Source organism: Alexandromys fortis, unplaced genomic scaffold (assembly GCF_014885135.2).
Source record: "Alexandromys fortis isolate MF-2015 unplaced genomic scaffold, M_Fortis_MF-2015_v1.1 scaffold_316, whole genome shotgun sequence".
Lineage (NCBI taxonomy): Eukaryota > Metazoa > Chordata > Mammalia > Rodentia > Cricetidae > Alexandromys > Alexandromys fortis.
Genome location: NW_026068209.1, coordinates 101,803 through 125,257, shown reverse-complemented (window position 1 = coordinate 125,257; position 23,455 = coordinate 101,803). Strand labels below are relative to the sequence as shown.

The 23,455-nt window shown below is 35.7% G+C and overlaps 1 pseudogene; it reads left to right on the top strand.

Moving 5' to 3' along the window:
- Window positions 1-22,305: 22,305 nt before the first annotated feature.
- LOC126493293 (ferritin heavy chain-like) lies at window positions 22,306-22,800 on the top strand (annotated as a pseudogene).
- The last annotated feature ends 655 nt before the right edge of the window (window positions 22,801-23,455 follow it).

The window sequence follows — 23,455 nt, the reverse complement described above, 5'->3', positions numbered from 1 at the left end:
AGTTCAGTAGACATTTCCATTATGCAATGTCTTTCTGCAGCCATTGTTCCCTTCTCATTAGCATTGAGAAAATTCAAGGTTAACAAAGAATTATCTAACCTATTTCTGGGGGTGTTTTAGACTCCTTTCTGTTTGTTCAACATATCCTTTATATTTCGATTAGATCTTTCTATGACTGCTTGACCTGTAGGATTGTATGGTATACCTGTAACATGCTTGATATTGTAATAATCAAAAAAAAACATTTCATTTTTCTAGAGACATAAGCAGGACCATTATCCATCTTTATTTGTGTAGGTATACCCATGATAGCCATGACTTCTAATAAATGAGTGATTGCTGAATCAGCTTTTTAAAGCAGTTGCCCATTAAAAGCCTGAATAAGTGTCAATGGTGTGAGGAACATATTTTAATTTGCCAAATTCTGCAAAGTGGAACACATCCATCTGCCAAATTTCATTCCTTTGAGTGCCCTTTGGATTAGGCCCTGCAGGCAGTGGCGTTTGGTTATAGAAAGACCAAGTAGGGCATTCTTTACAATCTCCTTAGCTTGTTGCCATGTGATAGAAAACTCTTTCTTCAAACCTTTGCTATTAACTTGATGTTTTTTATGAAATTCAGAGGCTTGTAGCACACTACCAATCAATAATTGATCGATTTCTGCATTACCTTGTGCCAGAGGACCTGGCAGACCTATATGGGATCGGATGTGTACTATATACATAGGGCAAAGCCTGTTCTTGATCATGTCTTGAACCTGGATAAACAATGAGGTTAGTTCTGTATCATCAGGTATAAATTTAGCAGTTTCAATATGTAAAATAACTCTTTCTGCATATTGTGAATCAGTAACTATATTGATAGGTTCTTTAAAATTCCTTAGTACCATAAGAATGGCATATAATTCTGCCTTCTGGACAGAATCATAAGGACTTTGTTCCATCTTACCCAAGACTTCTGATTTGTAACCTGCCTTCCCTGATTTATTGGCATCAGTATAAAATGTATGGGCTCTGGTAATTGGAGCATCACGGACGATTCGAGGAAGGATCCAAGAAGTTCTCTTTATGAAATTAAGCATCTTGCTTTTTGGATAGTTGTTATTAATGTCTCCCAAAAAAATTAGCACAAGGTCTTTGCCATGGTTCTTTATTTTCCCATAATTTCTTTAGTTCATCAGCAGTGAAAGGCACTATAATTTCTGCTGGGTCTATGCCTGCTAGTTGATGAAGTCTCAACTTGCCTTTTATAATTAACTCAGAGACTTTTTCCACATAAGTTTTCAGTTTTTTACTTGGTTTATGTGGTAAAAAGATCCATTCCAAGATATTATCATCTCTCTGCATTAAAATTCCTGTAGGAGAAATTTTTGATGGTAGTATGATGAGAATACAATCGAGCTCTGGATTTACCCTGTCCACATGTGCCTGTTGTAATTTTTCCTCAATCATTGTCGGTTCCTTTTCTGCTTCAGCCGTTAATTCTCTGGGACCGTTTAAATCTTTATCACCATCCAAAGTTTTGCTCAAATGAATTATTAGATCAGGTGTTATTCCAATAGCTGTTCATAGACTGGAAATGTCTCCTAACAGTCTTTGAAAGTCATCAAGAGTCCGTAGGTGATCTCTCCTAATTCATGCCTTTCGTGTCTTAATTTTTTGCAAACCTATTTTATAACCTAAATAATTAACACAATCTCCCCTCTGAATCTTTTCAGGAGCAATCTGAAATCCCCATTTAGGTAAAACTATCTTTATTTCTTCAAACAGTCTGTTCAAGGTATCCATGTTTGAATTGGATAACAAAATGTCATCCATGTAATGATATACTATCGATTTGGGGAATTTTTGCTTATCATTTGCAATGGTTGATTTACAAAATATTGGCACAGGGAGGGGCTATTTAACATGCCCTGGGGGAGGATGGCCCACTGTTATCTCTTCGAAGGTTGGGAATTATAAATAGGTACTGTGAAGGCAAACTTTTCTCTATCTTGTTCTTGTAAAGGTATAGTGAAGAAATAATCCTTTAAATCAATAGCTATCAGAGGCCATCCTTTTGGTAATAAAGAAGGCAAAGGAATTCCAGATTGCAGAGGGCCCATAGGTTGAATAACCTTGTTGATAGCCCTGAGATCTCTCACCATTCTCCATTTACCTGATTTTTTTTTAACCACAAATACAGGAGAGTTCCAAGGGCTGGTAGAGTCTTCTATATGTCCAGCATCTAATTGCTCTTGTACCAGCTTTTCTAAAGCCTGTAACTTTTCCTCAGCTATAGGCCATTGCTTTGTCCATATTGGTTTCTCAGTCAACTATTTTAGAGGCAAGGCTGTTGGTATCTCTGAAGGTATATCTGCTTTGTGTTCTTGTACAGCCTGAATGGCCAGTTTTCTCCGTTTGTAATATCTTTTAATATTATTCTCAGAAATATAGGCTCTAGAAGTAGCTGGAATGTTAATTTGGTTATTCCATTGTTGTAATAGGTCACGACCCCATAAATTCACTTCAATATTGGCTAAATATGGCCTTAATTTTCCTATTTGTCCCTCTGGCCCTATGCATTCAACCCATCTCATGCTCTGTCTTACTCGAGATAGGGTTCCAATTTACCAGGAACTGAACATTTACATCCTGAAGAGGCCAATACTGATGCCAAGATTCTGGGCTAATGACACTTACATCCACACCTGTGTCCAGCAGGCCAGTAATAAAAAGGCCATTTACACACACTCTTAACTTTGGTCTTTGATCACTTATAGAAGTTTGCCAAAACACATGGAACTCATCCTTCTGATCATTATTGCTTATAACAGTAGGACCCTCAGAGAGAGGACTGCTGAACTTGCCTAAAGGTGAGATGGTCTTTCGGGGTTCCTGACTCATGAAAGAGTCTATGAGACATTCTGCAGGACACAGCAGAAAGTGACTGCTGTCTTTGAAATTTCCTGCTTCATGGAAATGTCTGCTGGATACTATGGCCTGTAGGCTGAATATGGATGCCCCAGTGGTACAAAAGAACTTTGGGTGACTGTCCAGGCAGCGAGATGTCTCTGTTATTTCTAGAGTTTGAAGTTTCTTATTTCTTGTTTACTTAGGTAATATTATATCCTTCTGGAGTCTTTGATGGAGTTGAAGAATGGATAGATAGTTATAGTTTTCCTTAGTTATGATAAAAGATAAAGTAGATATAAATATTGTAACTGTAATTCTTACTTGATAACTGTTTTGTTATATGTAATTTTACTATGTTAAAGTTAAAGCCTTCTTTTTTTGTTTAAACAGACAAAGAGGAAATGATGGAGGTGGGTCATTTGTCTATCTGTTGCTTTCATTGGTTAATTAATAAAGAAACTGCTTGGCCTTTAATAGGAGAGAAAATTAGGTAGGCGGAGTAGACAGAACAGAATGCTGGGAGAAAGAAGCTGAGTCAGGCAGTCGCCATGATTCTCCCACCCAACACAGACACAGGTTAAGATCTTCCCTGGTAAGCCACCTCGTGGGCTACACAGATTATTAGAAATGGGTTAGATCAATATGTAAGAGCTAGCCAATAAGAGGCTGGAACTAATGGCCCAAGCAGTGTTTAAAAGAATACAGTTTCCGTGTAATTATTTTGGGGCATAAGCTGGGGCATAAGGTGGCCAGGAGCTGGGGAGGCAGGGAATGCAGCCCACATCTCCTTTCAACAATAAAATAGACACAAATCCACTCAGAACAACTGACCTCTAGTCAATTTGACACACAGTCTCATAACTATTAGGTAATGACCCACCCTTTCTTATTTGTCCCCAAGATCTCAAATTAAAAACACGAATAACTTTGAAAGTTTAACAGAATTCATAAGCTCCAATACAGTTAAGATTTCAGTCCCTTTAAAATAATCCATCCCCTTTGAAACCCAGTCATTTAAGAGCCAAAGTCTCTCTTTTGTGGGTTCCAGTAAACTACTTTCTTACTTAAAGATGGAAAAATCAGGGTATGGTCATAATCAATCAAGTCAAAGCATAACCAAACTCCAACTTTCCAATGTCTGGGACCCATTTGGGATTTTCTGGACTTCTTCAAAGAGCTAGGAAAACTTTTCCAGTCCACCCTCTGAATCTCACAGTTTGTCTTATAGGCGCTGGCTGGCTCCACTGTACTGCTGTTCTTGTTAGTCATACTATGGTACTAGAATCTCCAAAACTGCTGAGGTTCCTTGCTGCACATGGGCTGGAAGTTTACTAATTTCCTCGCCTGGACTCTCTTTCTGGTGCCGTGTCTCATCTTCTCTTCAAGACTCTTCATTTCTGTGTCTTTAACTGCTACTGATACTGTACCTTCACTATGGGCTCTTGACTTCCCACAGTGTCAAGGCTCAGCTTTCTCTCCATGACCCCTTCATCCCAATAGCACTTGGGTGACTCCTACTTATTACCAATCTCCATTGCCAACACTAGGTACAACCTGGACCCACTTCTGGAATATAACTTCTCTGTGATCTCAGAAAATACTTTGCAGAAGATTTCACCTAAATGATGCTGGTCTTTTCCTAATCACTATTAATTTCTTAGCTTTGGCTCACTAGCATCAATTTCCCCAGTAACAGAAAGGTTTTACTTTTGTGGTGCTGCTCTCATTAGTTGTGGCTGACTCTTCAATCCTATTTGACCAAAATGACAGAATCTTAATTTAAAGAAGTAAATGCCCCTCATAGTCTTTAGATTCCCTCTGAAAGTTCAAAAGCCAGGACACCATTTTCTGCACTGCTTTCAATCTTCTTTCCTTCCAAGTTCAGAAAGGACATCCCACTGAGGTCTCAACACTCAATGGTTTTCCTAGGGCAAAGTTTCAAAGTCCTCCCACAATCTTGCCCCAGAAATGGTCAGGTTAGTCAGGGCCATACCACACTATGGTGACACCAACTTTTTCTTTGTTAGGGTTTCTATTTGGTGAAGAGACACCATGGTCATGGCAACTCTTTTAAAGAAAAATATTCAACTGTAGTTCACTTACACTTCAGAGGTTTAGTCCTTTATCACCATGGTAAGAAGTAAGGTGGCCTACAAACAGATGTGGTGCTGGAGAAAGAGCTAAGAATTCTACATCTTGATCTGTATGCAACAAGAAAAGAGATTTAGGCATGACTAGAGCTTCTTAGACCTCAGAGCCTGTCCTCACTGACATATTTCCACCAACAAGGTTACACCTCCTAATAGTGCCACTCCCTAAGAGCCTTTGGAGCCATTTTTATTCAAACTACCAAATACCAGCAAATCAGAGACTACCTTGGAGGCCTCTCTCACTGAAAGCTATATTTCTATTTTAAGATGACAAGACATTAGAGAGAAAATCAATAAGTAGGCAAATACAAAAGGGAAAAGTGACTTGCACTTTCAAACACAATCATAAAATCATGGATTCTTTTCATGTGAGGAATAAATAAACAGAAAAAAATTATGAGGTGAGCTTCTAATTAATGGTACTTTTCTTTTCCCAGCTAGTGAGCTGGAAGAAGGAAAATTCCTTGGACATTGTAGGAAACAAGCATCTATGCCAGTACAGACATGTCCTCTGTCAAGCATGTTCTCTGACATCAGTCTACACTAACTCCACAGCAAACAATTTTATGATACAAAATGCTACAATTGCTTAGTATGAAAAAGTGCAAATAACCTTCATTGAACTTAATTAATAGCACATATTTAATGAAAACAATCATCTTCCCTGCAGACCCAAGACTATTTTCAAAGACAATATCTGATATTTCTGATAAACACAAACCTCTAATTATCATAAATCACTTCACACCAAATCAAAGCACAGGCAAATGTTCAGATCTGACTCTGTCATCCTATTTTTATCTATTTCTCAGCCCTGTCCTCTCTTGGAGATCCTACAAATAAAATCTATTCTGCCCAGTAGGTTTTTTTTTTTTTTTTACTTTCCCTTAATCATTAATCCACTCATTTCCTTATTAAATAAACATTTGTACCATAAAAGATTGTGTTCCATAGCTAAAAAATAGAACATATAAATCTTTGCCTCATTGTGTTCATCCTCAGTTTTAGAATGTGCGATATGCTAGTGCAAGCAAAGTAAGGAGGTCAGTGTTCCAGAACCAAAACTAGAAACATTTGCAACATACAAAGTATGAATGAGGAACTGGTTCATCTGGTTGTCAACGAGTTTTTACATGTATTTTAAAGTATCTATTCTTGCTTTTTTTTATATGTTCTTTACCTCATTTCTCAATTAAATACAATACCCATTTATGATCTTGTGAACTCCCACTTATTGGTACCCTTAACACCTTGATGGAAAAGATACTCTACAGAACTCCATGCTTGTACTCAATTTTCACTAATGTCAGTGACATTTATTCTGGACTGGATTTACCTTGTAACATTCCTTAACAGATTATGTTGTAAGGTTGTTGTTAATGAATCTCAAATTGTGCTTCTAGAAATATAGAATTTTCTCTTTCTAGAATGATCTTATGTGCTGTAACTGTTTATCTAAATGGTTACAGATTCATTCACCTGGTTTCAAGGCAAAATTTAATTTCCTAGTGTTGTCTTATGGATTTCTTAAAGTTTACTCTGAACTGGTACTTCATTGATGTGAATTTTAAGTGTTACTCTCTTGTTCTTCATTGCAAGAAATTACCTGGTAAGAAAAATGATTGAAGAAATTAAATCAACATAGACCAATCTCATTAATTCAGATCCCACTAATTCAGATCAGACTCAAACATTATTTTGAGTTATCTAGAAGCAAAACAAAATTTTAAGTAATTGAACTATAGAAATAAAATATGAGGGAGAGAAAAATGTTTCACCTGACTCAAACACAGTTTTCTTAAATACATTTAGGCATTCCAGAAAGGCCACAAAAATTTAAACAATTCATTGTATGTTTGTTCATTAAGGATAAAGACTTTCTTGTCAAAAAATATTTTTCTCTGTGGCAACTATTTTCTTTACTTTGCTACCTGAAAAACAAATGATGCTGTGCCTAAAAAATATTTACCATTCTCATCCCTTTTATAATGTTAAATATAATAGAAACATAATGTGCATATATCTAATATATATAGGTATAGCTTAAAATACAATGAAGAAATATTGATATTGCATGTTTACAGTTGGTAGAATTAAAAGTAAATTTTACACTTCATTACAAATTTGCAAGTATTTTCTGCAATGAATTCTAATTTTATCATCAACATAACAATGTTCAAAATAGGAACCACTAGTTTTTTTTTTTATCAAATAGCATATATTTTCACCCAAATGCTATCTGTTATATAGGCATTGGTCATATTCTGTATCCAGTATTTATAAATAAAAGACTTGGTGATAATATGAGAAAGTGACTTAAAATCCATTTAAAACAAATCCCATTTTTTCTTATTGAAACAGCCTGGCCCTAAATTCAATTTAGTATAATAAGTAAGACAAAATTACTCTTTCTGGATCAAGAGCTATACTTGCTATACTTCAACTTTCTATTATGACAGGATTGTCTTAGGGTGTGTAGATGGATTAGTCCTCTCTTCCCTCTGTGTTTTTCCCTGGCTCCAAGGTGTGATACTCAAACTGAGGCAGTTCACATACAGTATCAGTAGACTAGGAGGTTACTCAACACTACTGAAGCTGGAATTAATCTTAAATATGGTCACAACCCTTGTTTATCTAGTCACAATAACAATAATTACATTATAATGATTACATGTTTATTTAATAGCTCATTTGTTCCAGATAAAATTTTAAAGAAAGAATTTGTAATTTAAACACAAATCATTCAAAGATTGATTTTTAGGGATATAAAGAGATCAAGCATTCACATCTGTTTCCCATTAGAGATAAAATTCATAATCATCTTTTCCCAACATCAAGTTTTCACTCTGAAAACTATGCAGCATGTCCTACTCCAAAACCAGTATTCAGAATGTGTTCTGATTGCCTCAAATATCTGTGCAGCCAGTGTTTAAACCCTAGAGTGCCCTTAGATTTTCCTGGTCATTCATGAACTTCAGGGTTATGTTCCTGGCACAAACGTGGAGTTGATTGGAATCTGTGATTCCCTTGGACACTGGAACATTTATTTTGATTCAGAGAAAACACATTGTTAAGAATGAATTGTATGCTGACGGCAGAAATGTTACACTTCCAGACCCATTTCAGCTCCTGATTAAATGTGAGAACTTTAGCTTTCTGTGTGCTTCTTTTTAACCTTTACCTTGTGAAAAATAATTAAGATATATGGCTGATAAAGAAAATTGGGATAAAGTCTTTTGTAATGCACCAGAAGTTTTCTTTTTATCAGTATAATTACAGTAAAACCACCTTCACCTTCATAATCAATTTTCCTCATAGGTCCAAGTGTAAAGTTCAGAACTTTCAGAAATAGGTAGGGTGGTGATTGCTATAGACATTAATAGATCTTTGTAGAATGGGAGAGGACTTTTAAAAACAAAAACTAGGGCCGGAGAAATAGCTCAGCAATTAAAATTAGTTGTTGCTCCTTCAGACGACCTGGATTCTAGACCTAGTATCCTCATTGTAGTTAAGGACCATCTCCAACTTCATTTCCAGAGGATCTGATGTCCACTTCTGGTTTTATGGGCACTATTCTCAGACATTAAAGCATAGCATTCATACTCTTAAAAAACGCTAAAACTAAAATCTTTAAAATTGTTGCCCCATATAAATCTTTCTTCAAACATGAAAATACACACACACACACACACAAATAAACAAAAGAACAATAGACAGATAAAAATTCCAGAACCTATGACCATCCTTATTGGAGTTTATTCCATAATTAGTTCAGTGTTAGTTCATTGTGCTTCTACTGTCGTATTTTGAAACCTGAGCTCAGACATTTAATATTTAGTAAATACCAAATATATTTTTGAGTAACTACTTAGGGAGTTTGTCATAACAGTAATATTCCCAACATCTCTGCATTATAATTCAACAAAATCACAGATCACCTTCTTATCACAGTTCTGTGTGGATTTGTGGTTCTTCTTAGTAGCTCTAATCTGAACTGTATCACTGAGATACAGATTTCTCTGTTTTTGAAATATGTTCAACATAACTATCTAGCCTGCTGCAGAAGAAAGAGGGAATATCTGCATGAAGATTTTAGTAATCATGTTGGGGTTTGCTAGATACTGACCAACATGAGTCACATGGCTCCAGGCTCCTGCAGATTTTAGCATGTGACCAGAAAGAAGACATGGAAGTTATGTCATGAGGCTTATTTCTTCCAAGTGGAGCACACATAAAGGTGTGCATCAGGAAGACAACTGAATATTCCATTAGCCACTGTCTAGGATTTTCCAGTTGCTCAGACTTTCATTAGGTAGTATCACTGGTTAAAAGATTAAAAGTAAGTATTTATTGACCTATAATTTCTTTCCTTTTGCTTCATTCCACTCAATTTTATTTTATGTTTAGGACAAGAGTATAATTTCATTGTCCATGATACCACTTCAAATGTCTTATAATTGGAGTCATATATTCAGTTACCTTTATTTTTACCTGAGAGTGGAGAGTGTGCATTTAAGGCCTATCCACATTTATGATGCCTTGATAACTCATTTCCTTTAATTGCCCTCTGAACAGGTGCATCCATTTGTTTACACACTTATCTGTTGAAGGATGACTTGGCGGCTTCCAGTTTGGGACATTCATAATAGACCTGCTATAAATATTCATATGCAGATTTTATGTAGATGAAACTGTTTAGCTAAGTTGTGTAGGTACATGGGCAGACAACTATTGGTTCAATTGTCAACACTATATTTGGTTTTGTCAGATACTGCTGAACTGTGCTTGATGATTTAACCAACGTTAACTGCTATTAGCAATAGGGATTCTCATGGTTCTATATTCTAACCAACAAATATTGCAAATTTTTTCATTTGACTTTTCAATAAATTCATCCATGATACTCATTATTTTCAAAGTTGGACATATTCTCAGGTAATTATAGAAAGATTTAGAGAGTTGGCTAGCAAAGCCTTTAGAAATATGTGCTATTCAGACAGAGTAAGAGTGAAGAGATGACTGACTGGATGATGTCTTGAAAGAATTGGTCATTTATTCCATTCTCATATGGATGAACAGCTGCACAGGTTTTGAAGGCGCATTGGTCAGGTGATGAAAACTTTGAATTTATGTCTCTAGTAGTACAATTGTAGACTTCCTAATGATCTTCCTTGAACCCATCTCCTGCACTCCTACTTGGAATGGAGTTTTGCTGCTGACTTATATCTCTAATCTATTACATATGAAAAAATAGCTGAAAAGACATCAAAATTATTACCTGGCAAATTTGGATCCATTTGGATTGCAGGGACATGCAAAATACTGGTATTGTTGTTTATTGTTATTGCTGCTCAGATTCATAGAGATTTTCTCACAAAGACATAAAATATCTTGAGGCAGGAGGACATAGCAGAGATGTAGAGACAGGCATTTGAATCAATACTTTGTAATCTAGGATTCTAACTGACACTTCCCTTTTTTTCATAGAAATGCATCTATTTAAAGAAAAATGATGACATAGACTAGCATATATGTGTGTGTGCGCATGCATGTACATACACGTGTGCATGTGTATGCTGTACTGTATATAATAAATATACAACAAAAGCTAAGGATATAAACAAAAGTTGCATTGAAATTACTTTAGAGTATATTTATAGTACATTATATTCAGTGTAATACATGTTTCATAGGTGTAAAACATGGGAGTGTTTAATACCTATGCACCTATACTTTCAACCCATGTTCATTGAGGAATATGTTACTAAACACAACTTTGAAAAAATAATCATAATAATGAGGGGCACAATTACATACTTAAGGACTTCCTGAATAGAATTCTAGTTACAGAGGATATAAAGTTATCAATCAACAAATGGAACTTCATGAAATTCTTTAGAGAAGAAATTGTCAATCATGTGAAGAAGCAGTAAGGAGAATAGAAGATAATTGTAGCAAGAATAATAAAAATCCAGATATAGATAGAGAGATTAAAGCTGAAGATCAGAGAAGCAAATCTGTAAGCCACTGGAGAGACTTTTTACTTTTACCAATGCTCAGACCAAAGGGCTAGTCAGATTGCCTAGACTGAACTGTGTCTCTACCAAATCTTAGGCTCCACACTCCAGTGAGTTTCTTTCTCTTCCTCTTCACATTCCTCTTTCATCCCAGCCATATTGCTCCTTTCTCCACTGCTCTAGTGCTGTGATTAAAGATGTGTGGCTCCCAAACACTAGGATTATAGGTATGAACCATCATCACCTGGGTTTGTTTCTGGCTCAATCTTGTATAGCCCAGAGTAGCCTTGAACTCACAGAGACCCAACTGCCTTTGTGAAATCCTGGGATTAAAGGTATATGCCACAACTCCCTGGGCTCTAGTGGCTTAGCTTTGCACTCTGATCTTCAGGGAAGCTTTTTATTAAAAAAATAAAATAAAATAATAATAAAATATTGCTTCACATCTCTTTTTATTTAAAATAAAAATGTTATAATTAATATAAGAAAAACTTTGTAAAATAAGTATAATAACTATATGCAATATATACAAGCAACAAGTACATCAACAATGTATCATCTATTTGCCTTTGATAAATTAAAAAAAAAATATTCCATTATCTATCTTGATGTGTCCAAAGTCTTGTAACTAATTTGCTTTCTATCATAACTTGATTTCTGTATCTGGTGGTATACAAGGAAAATTATAACTATCTAATCTTCAACTCCCTCAGAGACCCAACAAAGCAGTAATATTAACTGAGTAAGCATAAGTGCAAGCAGGCAATATTCTAAAACTGTGAGAAATGACAGAAATAGCTGACTGCCTGGACAGTCACCCAAAGTTTCTCTGCAACGTTGGTGCATTCATCTTCAGCCTACAGGCTTAGCATATTTAACAGACTATTCTGTGAAACAGGATATGCTGAAAGTCTATCTTTCCTTGTCTTGATAATGTTTGGCAGTCAATTTTATTTTCCTCATGCTTGTTCAATTAGGATGGCATACTGTTGGCAGTCAAGGCAAGGGCATTTTCTTGCCTGGTGATTTAAATTTGCCACAATAAAAATAAACTCCATGTGGAGTTTCTCCAACACCCATCATCTTCTTTGAAGTAGATTGGTGCCAGAAGCAGACATGTCTTATTGAAAAAAAAAAAAGAGCTTATGTTTTATATGAATTTTCATGGACTAGAAATTTGTGTTATATTATTAAATGAGTTGTATAGGTACAATACTTTGAACAAGAGTAGAGATGTATGTACAGTATGCTCCATCAAAATTAATCTCAAATTTGTATCCATAAACAAAAATTGTATACAATATACAAAATTCTAATCTAATGTAAAATGTTTAAAATAGTCATTGCTTAAAAAATGATTGAATACTCTACCTTTTTTATCATATCTATATCCTCCCTTTTTTCTTTTCAAAGCAAGAACTCTGAGTCCAATCTCTTTTGTTCAATTTTGCTCCTGATTGTAACCAATAACAACTTGTAACCAATTCCCCTAAACAATGACAAATATCCATAACCCACTGAATGACCAAAAACTTGGAAACTTTTCGGAATGTGGGTGCTGCATTCTTAAATTTACTTCCTGCTGTCTAGGGGTAATGTTGTCTTTAGGAGATCCTGAAAAGAAAAATTTGGTTTAATTGTCAGGACCTTGGAGACATAACTGTGTCATTTGTTGTCCAGTTCCTTCATAATGGGAAAGTGTAAAGCTTGACTCAAGTCCTGGTCAGATTAGTCTTTGAGACTAGATCATCTCAACTAGCCACCTTGAAATTGTTTGGAGCAGTTTGTAGTCCATAAATGATGTTTAGGTGGTATTTTTCACATTAGTGATGTTTTCATAGTTCTAGAGGAACAGTCATTGTTGGGCCCAATCCTCATTTTGGAGCCTTCAAAAGTTGCTATTAGTTGTGCTCCTAGTTCACTGTAGAAGACTTATAAGAGACACAATACTGAAGTTATGTAAGAAAGATAAATGAAGTCTTTCTCTAAAATTAGATAGTAATCTATGTAACTATTAGTCCATGACCAAAAGTTTAATATATGTTAATCTTATAAATTTATTCCTTAAGAAAACTTTTAAAGAGTCAATATAAAAACAAAGGATTATGAGATCAGTGGCAATAAAATAAATAGTCCTTAAATTTTTGTTTTTCTTCTATTCCTTATCATGTGGCTCTTCTGAAATGAGACAGAAATTTTGGATTTTACTTTAACAAGCATATTTGGGTTTAGAGAAGAAGAGAGTCATATTCCAACTCCAAAGTCATCATTAATCTTGAATTTGACTGGGACTACATAAAGACCATTTGCATAATGTCTGTAGGGAACAACAGAAACAAACATTTGAGACGATATATAAAATTTTATCCTGTTGGAAATGTGATATACCAATAGGCCAATTTACTCTTTTTTGATGTAGGAGTCCCCTCTGTATGCGGTGAATACATTTGGGTAATAATGAAACTGTCTTGGGCCTGCACTTGGAATAGAGGTAGATGGGGAAAACTAAACTGAACAGTGGGTGAAAGGAGGCAGAGCCAAGGAGAACACATGGAGCCACTGCCAGAGACAGAAATGCTGAAACTTTTCTGGTAGGCCATGACCTTGTGGTGATGCGTAGATTAATGGAGATGGGTTAAATTAAGACATAAGAGTTAGCCAATAAGAAGCTAGAGCTAATGGACCAAGCAGTCATTTAAATAATAGAGTTTCTGTGTGATGATTTTAGGGCTGAGAAGCTGGAAACCAACAAGCAGCCCCCTTATAACACTTTTACTTGAGACTTTTTTCCTGGATATTTTTTTTTCTTTTTTTTTTCAGGCTTCTCAATTGTTCAGTGGTTTTCAGATTCCCTAGCTGGGTACCCTTATTATCCTAAAAAGACAGAAAGAAAACCCCTCCCCAGCCCTAATTTTGGGGAGGTTATCTTTTTGACAGGTTACATCTGATCAAATGAAGAGTATTTGGTAATTTTATATGTTAGTTTAGATTAAATGGCCATATTGTTTGATGAACTATCATCCCTTCTAATTAAGAGGTGTCTCTTGTTCAAATCAAATCTTTATTAATTTTGATGATATCCATGGCTTTTCTTCTCCTGTGAAAACAAAAGCAAAACCTCTTTCCCAATGTAAAGCATTTTATTATTTTCATTCTGAGATCAGTCCATCTTTAAAGTTGATCAGCTGATTTAATTCTAAGCATTTTTCTACTATCCCATGTCTCTCTACAGCTGTACCTTTCTCATTAGCATTAAAAAAATTCAAAGTTAGTAAAGCATTATATGATCTATCTGGGAGTATTTTTCTTCACTTTCTGTTTATTTAACATATTTTTTAGAGTTTGATTTGATCATTTTATAACTGACTGGCTTATAGGATTATGTGGTATACCTGTGATACACTGTATCTTATAATAAGCAAAAACTGTTTTATTTTCTTAGAGACATATGCTGGATCATTGTATTTATTTATTTGTACAGGGCCATAACTTCTAACAAATGTGTGATTACTGAATCAACCTTTTTCATACTCAAAGCTGTTTTCCATAGAAAATCTGAATAGGTATCAACAGTGTGGTATACATATTTTAGTTTTCCAAATTCTATAAAATTGAACACTATCATCTGCCAGACTTCATTTCTTTGAGTACCCTTGAGTTACTTCCTGCAGGTAGTGTTTTATGTTTACATAAAAAAATTCCTTGTTTTGTTGTCACATGATGAAAAAGTCTGTTTTTAAGCCTTTGCTATTGACATGGTATTCTTATTTTGTGAATTTCTGAGGACTTAAGCATATTTCCAATCAACGATTGATGCATTACCTTGTTCTAGAAAACCTGGCAGCCCCATATGGGATCTGATGTATGTTATGCATATGGAATTATGCCTATTAATGATTGTGTCTGTAACTGAATAAATAATGAGATCAATTCTGTATCATCTCGTGTAAATTCAGTGGTTTCAATATCTAAAACAACTCTTCCAGCATATTATGAATCAGTAACTATGTTGAGAAGTTCTTAAAAATCCCTTTGTATCATGAGAATAGCATATACTTCTGACTTTTGGACAGACTGATAAGGCTTTGATCCACTTTACTTAAATTTTCTGATTAGTATCCTGCCTTTACTGATTTATGTGCATCAGTATAAAATTTAGGGGCTCCAGCTACTTGTGTTTCCTGCACAGTGTGAGGAAGTATCCAGCTAGGGGATATTTATTGTTAATCTCACCCAAAAATTACTGAAAGCTCTTGGCAAGATTTCACTTTCTGTCCATAATTTGTCAATTTCATTATGATTAAAAGGTACTATAATTTCTGCTGGGTCTATTCCTGCTAGTTGATAAAGTCTTGATTTTCCTTTTAAAATTTACTCAGAGACTTTTTCCATATAAGTTTTAAATTTGTTTCTCTGTTTATGTAGTAAAAAAGATCCATTCAAAGATAATATATTCCCTCTGTATTAAAATTCCTGGGAATATTTGAAGGGTAATATCACCAGAATTCAGCTAAGATTCTGATCTACATGATCCACATGATCCACCTGTACCTTCTGTCATTTCTCATCTATCAAAGCTAATTCTCTCTTGGTCTCAGATGATAATTTCCTGGGACTATTTAAGTCCTTGCCACCATCTAAGCTTGTGTTTAAATTAATCAGTTCATCAGGATTTATCTTAATAGTGGGCTGTAGATGGGAAACGTCTCCTAGTTATCATTCAAAGTCATTAATGGCTAGCAATCGATCTCTCCTAATTTGGACCTTGAGGTGTTTAATTTTTTGTTAACCTACTTTGTAGCCTAAATAATTAATAGAAACTCATCTTTATGGGTTTTTTTTATTTGTTTGTTTGTTTTCCGGGGCAATTTGTAATCCTCAATAGGACAAACTTTTCTTTACTTCTTCAAACATTCTAAAGTATCCACATGTGAATCAGAGAGTAAAACATTGCGCAAGCAATGGTAAACCATAGATCCAGAAAAATGCTTACATATTATTTCCAATGGTTATCATACAAAATATTGGCACAGGCTGGAAATATTTAATATTTTCTGTGAAAGAATCTTCCATGGATATCTCTTATCAGACTGAGAATGATTATAAGTAGGCACTTGTGAAGGACAATTTTTATCTGCCTTTTTCATGTAAAGGCATGGAGAAGAACCCATCTTTTAAACCAATAACTAACTACAAGAGGCCATCCTTTAAGTAAGAGAGAAAGCAAAGGATTTCCAGACTTTACAAAGCCCATTGGCTGAACTCAGAGACAGGTATAGGAATTTGATGTGGGAGTGTCATATATCAATCTGTTGATTTCATTGGTTAAGTAATAAACACACTGCTTGGCCTCATAGCTTAGAACATAGGTGGGTGGAATAAACAGAACAGGATGCTGGGAGGAAGAGGAAGTGAGCTCAGACTCTGCTGTGCTCCCAGAGAGACTCGACAGCTCTGCTCTCCCAGGCAGCTCCGACCCAGGATGGACGTAGGCTAGAATTTTCCCGGTAAGCGCACCTTGGGGTGCTTACACACATTATTAGAAATGGGCTAAATTAATATGTGAGAATTAGCCTAGAAAAGGCTAGATAGAAATGGGCCAAGCAGTCTTTAAATGAATACAGTTTGTGTGTTGTTATTTCGGGCATAAGCTAGCCAGGCGGCCGGGGTGCTGGGGACGCAGCCCCGCCACTCCATATTTCAACAGGAATTAAAGCTAGAGATCAGAGAGGCAGAGTAGTAAGCTAGTAGGGAGGCCTTTTACTTCTATTAATGCTCAGACTGAAGGGGCAATCTATCCTTAGGCTGCCTAGATGGCAATGTGTTTCAACCAAACCTCAGACTCCACACTCCAGTGAGATCCTGTCTCTTCCTGTTTATTTTCCTTTTTCTGCCCAGCCATATTACTCCTGTCTCCACCTCTCTAGTGCTGAGATTGAAGGTATGTGACTAATGGTGTGAACCACCAGCACCTGGATCTGTTTCTGGATCAATCTTGTATAGCTCTGGGGAGCCTTGAATTCACAAAGATCCATCTGCTTCTGTCTCTGAAGTCCTGGGATTAAAGGTGCTTACCACCATTCCCTGGGCTCTAGTGGCTTAGCTTTGCATTCCGATCTTCAGGCAAGCTTTATTTATTAAAATACTAATAAAATATTACCACAGGTAAGCTTTTCCAAGAATGATTTTTGCCAGAAAATAGCTCAGGCTCAGAAAACCACATATTACATATTTACTGTGGAAAGTTTATAGAGACCTAAAAAACTAGAAATGTGGCACAGGGGTGGCCATAATGAGAGTACTGGTAGTAGAACATATATGATATGATCATGCAGGAAGGGAATACTGGGTATGGGAATATCTAAGTACAAATGATGTACATAGTTGAGGGAAAAGCAGGCATGGGTTCATCAAAGCTAAGGATATCCAGAAAAACCCACAGGAAAACTAATTACTTCATGAGCTGACTTTTAAAATACATTTTAAAGAGATTTAAAAATAATCATGTTGTATAGGTGAACAGATGATCACAGAGTCCACATAGTACAAGTGAATATCACAGAATTAGGTGTCAGATACCCTCCAATTAACTTTTGGTCAGGAAGGCCACAGAGCCAACCCCACCACACTACAGGCTATTGTCATTAATCTTGGTAGCCCACCAGTTCTACATACTGAGGTTCTATTTCTAAAGACAGCACACACTTTGGGTGTAAAAGAGAGTGATGCAAATAGTGACTAATTCAAATGGCTGCACAAATCGAATTTGACAGTTTATAAAACAGAAAAAAATCAAATAGGATGAGAAGTTTGAAATAGAAGGGAAATGGAGATGGATCTTAAAGCATTTTGGAAGAAGTGGGGGATTAACATGATCAAAATATATAATGTACATGTATGAAATTATAAAATAATTAACAAAAAGTTTCCATAGGTTTGTGAAAAAGAGTAAAGTTAAGGCATCACTAAATATTAACAACAAGATTGTGGAGGGAGAGTTTAGAAAACCAATATAGAATAATATGGAAAGGAAAATGAATGGCATTGTTTAGAAGGGAAATTATTGCTATGAGTTACAGAAGGAAGCAAACATTTGAATGGTTAGATGAAGAAATGATGAAGAAAAAATTTAGACAATGTTTAAAAACAGAAAATAGTACTGAATTAAATAAGAAAATCCATCTAGAAAGAGTATAGCAAATCTTAGAAAAATTATTTAAACATTCATTGGTACAAAATTATACTTAATGTGCAAAATAGATATAAAATTATTATGTTTCAAAGACAACAAATGACTTCTAAAATAATCTAGAATCTTACCCTCTGATTACACACACATTTCCTACTATGAAGGGGAGAAAAAAAAGAGATGAGTTTTCCTATTTGTTCTTTATACAAGAGTTTTCGAGACAATATGTTCATATGTAGCTCTGACTGGCTTTAAAGTTACGATTCTCTTGCTTTTCCCTCCTGGGAACTGGGATTGCAGGCATGTGTCACCACACCTGGCAAACCTTGTCCATTTCTGGGCAGAAGTCAATGCTAGAAAACAGTGTAGCACTGTATATTAACTTTGCCTAACTGATCATGGGGAAGAAAGGGTGACCCAAAATTTTTATACCACACAAAGTTGGAGCTAAAGAATAAAGTCACCCCAAAGCCATTTATGCATTTTATTCACAGTAGAACTGAGAGTAAATGTCACCCCTGAGCCTTACATAAAGAATGAGATGGTCATAAAATCTATTGAACCACAAAGTGAAGCAAAATAAACTTCATAAAATGGAGGTACTGTGGTAGCAAAGGTGCCATACACTAAACTTCTTTTAATTTAGAACTGAGGTAAAAGGTAGCTAAAGTTTTGTAGTGTAAAAATTATTATGTGGTATAAACTGTGAAAAAATATGAAAATGCAACTAGCAAAACTGAAAATGAGAATGTGAGATAAATGACAGAACTAAGAAAAAAGACATCATTTTATATGACAGAGCAAATTACTGTATTAAAAATAAAAACTCCAGCACATTGAGTTATACATACCATGAAGTTAGAAGTAAAAAAAGGACATCTGAGAATGCTAAAATACTGAACAAAGACTATTTATTCTTCAAACAAAATTAACTCAGCAATTAAGTTATAAGCATAAGTTAAGTGAGAGTAAAATCTATTAACTAAAAGCATATATTTCAATGATACAGCCATGAAGGCATCATTATTCCCAAAGATCCTGTCAAGAAAACTGTGTAGAAATAGCTCAAAATTAGTATATAAGAACAATTTTTCCAGGGCTTTTTAACTAAACTCATAATTTTGAAAGATGCATTTAGCAGACATTCAAAAAATCTTTTAGCGGTGGTGGCTCACGCCTTTAATCCCAGCACTCGGGAGGCAGAGGCAGGCAGATCTCTGTGAGTTTGAGACCAGCCTGCTCTACAGAGCTAGTTCCAGGACAGGCTCCAAAACCACAGAGAAACCCTGTCTCGAAAAACAAAAACAAAAAAAAACAAAACAAAACAAAAAAAAAAAAACTTCTGAAAAAAATCTTGTAACAAGATCTGACCTAAATTATATACTCAATAAAGTACATATGATCAATTTTATATCTGAGAATAGTATATACCTGCTATTTACAAGTGGTGTCAAGGAGCAGTTGCATAGCTCACCTCTGTGGATTTGTCTATTAACACCTAAACAATGTTTAACACTAAGAGAAAATGGGATTAGAGAGAATGCTCAGTAGCTATAGAAAAAGTGCTCTATCTTAAGAACAGGAGTATGGAATGCCACCGTCACTTAAAATTTCAATTCCAAAAGATCTGGTGCCCTCTACAGGTTTTTTTTTGTGCACCACTGTGCATGTGCACGCACACACACACACACAAACACACATACACACTTTAGAAAAAAATTTAAAAATAATAAATAATAAAATAAAAAGCTAAGGAAAGGTGAAAGATAATGTTTTTGATCTAGATACAAACAAAATGTGATGAAAATACATTAAAAGTTGCCAATCATCCCAGGCTGTAAGTAACCCTTATCTCAAGTAAAGCACAACAGAAATTGTTGAATATTAAGAAGACAACGTTAATGAAGATGCCAAATTTTAGCCATAAAGAAAAGGGGCAATTATTTTTAAAGCATAATTCCAGGTGTGAACATAGTTCTTTGTTCAAAACATGAAATTAAATAAATGAGTCATTCACTTAAAAGACAGTAAAATGAAAAACAAAATAAATCTAAGGAAAACAGAGAGTGAGAATTAATAAGTAAAACTGAAATCAATGATTTTGAAAACAAAAATAGCAGGATTAATGAATATAATAAAAAGTCTTTATTTGGGAAAATAGGTTATTCATTAACTAATTAGAACATGTGTAACTGTGTTGGAAGCAGAGTCAATAAATGGAGAAAGACAATATTGACACTTTAATAAAGCACCTAGGACAGAACGGAAAACGTTAAATACTATCTTCTGTAACTGTTGATATATTTACCTTAACAATTTAGTAAATAGAATGCGACTTTATCTAATCAAATAAATTAACAAATTGCATTTCATGAACATTTTTTCTATTAAATAAAAGTCCTTTCCAGTTTAAATATAACATTGCTATTATAATATATAAATAAACCAAAATAAAATATCCTCATAATGATCTCGATAAATACTCAAGCAAATTAACAGTAACATTTATCTATACTTGAAATGTTTTGTCTGAAAAGGTCTCACTAAGGAAGGCCCCATATTGTTGGGGGAAGAGGCTTATTGGTCCCGGCTGCCCAGAACTGAAAAAAATCACACAGAAACTGTATTAATTAAATCACTGCTTGGCCCATTAGCTCTAGTTTCTTATTGGCTAACTCTTAAGTCATTAACCCATTTCTATTAATCTGTGTATCACTAAGATGTCGTGGCCTACCAGCAAAGTTTCAGCACGTTTATCTCTGGTGACTGATCCATGGTATCCCCTTGACTCTGCCCTTCTTTTTCCCAGCATTCAGTCCAGTCCTCACCACCTACCTAAGTTCAGCCCTATCAGTTTCTTTATTCATTAATGGTAAGCACAACACAAAGAGGGGACTCCCACATCACTATATGACTCAGCCTTGCCTTTTCGCATTATAGAGATGTATACCACATCTGTTTCTGTAATTCTTTTGTTTGTTTAGTCAATATTTAACAAAACACGAAGCAAATAGATTTAATATTATTAAATCAAAAGTCTGGGAAGTTTGAAAAAATATTACCTTCAAAAATCAGAAAAAGGCAAAGAAAACACAGTGTTGACTGCTGCTTAACATAGACCTAAGGTAGAAACAAACATGAAAGGCAGAAAGTCAATCAAATGATTCCTAATAAAATTCTGCTGTACTCACAGATCTGTGCCTTGTTCAGTTGTAATGACAGAGGCTTTGTTTTGCCAGCAAATGGGAGCAGATGCAGAGACCCACAGCCAGGCATTATGCAGAAAGAGAGAGATAGTAAATTTTAGATGTCTATCAGCTCTTTCTCCTCTGAGATTGTGAAATTTCACAGAAGAGCGGGCGGAAAGATTGTAGGAATCAGAGGTGGTGGAGGACACCATGAATACATGACCTAATGAATCAACTCACTGGGACTCATATGGGTTCAAGAGACTGAGGCAGCAAGCACCTGTCCTGCGTCGTTCTGTACTAGGTCCTCTGCATATATGTTACAGCTGTTAGCTTGGTGTTTTTGTGGTTCAGTGAAAGTTGGTGTATCTGATTTTTTTTTTTTTTTTTTGGTACCAAAGTTTTTTATTTAAAGAAATGGTACAAATGAAAGAACTTACGTGGATGTTTCGGTGCGGCGACTCATAGAAAAGATAAAGGCAGACCGACATGCACGCATGCACTGCCTCAGTGACCAGTAAAGTCACTGTGGCTCTGGGGAAGTCAGCTTAGCTCTGATTACTGTGGCCCAGGGTGTGCTTGTCAAACAGATATTCTGCCAAGCCAGCTTCAGGGGTTCCCATCTTGCACAAGTTGGTCACGTGGTCACCCAGTTCCTTGATGGATTTCACCTGCTCACTCAGGTAATGTGTCTCAATGAAGTCACACAAGTGGGGGTCATTTTTGTCAGTAGCCAGTTTGTGCAGTTCCAGTAGTGAGTGCTTGAACGGAACCCGGCGCTCGACCCCTCTGACCCCAGGCGGCTGCTCCAAGCCAGGACCCCTGCAAACTCGTTGCTCTGCCGCTCCAGCATTGCCAGCCGCTGCTGCCATGATCACCGGGTCTCCCTCGCAAGTGCACCGGAACTACCACCATGACTCGGATGCTGCCATCAACTGCTAGATCAATCTGGAACTGTATGCCTCCTACGTCTACCTGTCTATGTCTTGCTACTTCAACCGGGATGATGTGGCTCTGAGGAACTTTGCCAAATACCTTCTCCACCAATCTCATGAGGAGAGGGAACATGCTGAGAAACTGATGAAGCTGCAGAACGAACGAGGCAGCCGAAACTTCCTGCAGGATATCAAGAAACCAGACCGTGATGACTGGGAGAACGGGCTGAATGCAATGGAGTGTGCACTGCACCTGGAGAAGAGTGTGAATCAGTCACTGCTGGGACTGCACAAACTGGTATCTCTGATTCTTTTGCCCGCTCTTAGGACCCTTTCCCTCTTTGGCATTTGCTCCTCTAGCCCTGATGTGAGGACGTTTGCCTTGTCTACTTGTGTCTTGTTTTGTCCTACTAGGCTGTCTCTTTGAAGCCTGTTTTTTTTTGTTTGTTTGTTTGTTTGTTGTTTGTTTGTTTGTTTGTTTTTTTCAGAATAAGAAAGAGAGAGCGGGAGTATATCTGGATATCTGGAGAAGACAGGAGGTAGGAGGGAGTTGGAAGAAATTAAGGGAGAGGAAACTGTGGCTGGGGTGTATCATATGATAGAAAAATCTGTTTCTAATTTTAAACATTGATTAGAAAAAGAAATGTTGTAACTTACAACACTGAAAAAAGTATTGTTTTAAATACAAATGACAGTTTAAATATAATTTCATTCATAGTTTATTTCTGAAAATCAATATATGTGTGTAAAATAGCATGTGAAGAGCTTTGATTATGGAGTATGACCAAACCCATAGAATTTAAGGAGATGGAGAGGAGATATCTGTACTCACATGGCATACATTCATACAAATACACTCATAAACCTTAAAAATAAAATAAATCTTTTTTTGAAAATGTAAAAGTAAGTAAACTATTTTAATGATTTTGAAAATGTCACAGAATAATTTGACAAATACATTCCACTTATAAAATTACATTTATATCAGATTAGAAAAAGTTAAGACTAACTTTTTTCCATGTTAAAACTTAACTCTTTTGAAGGCAATACGTGTATTAAATTAAAGATTTCAATGAACAACC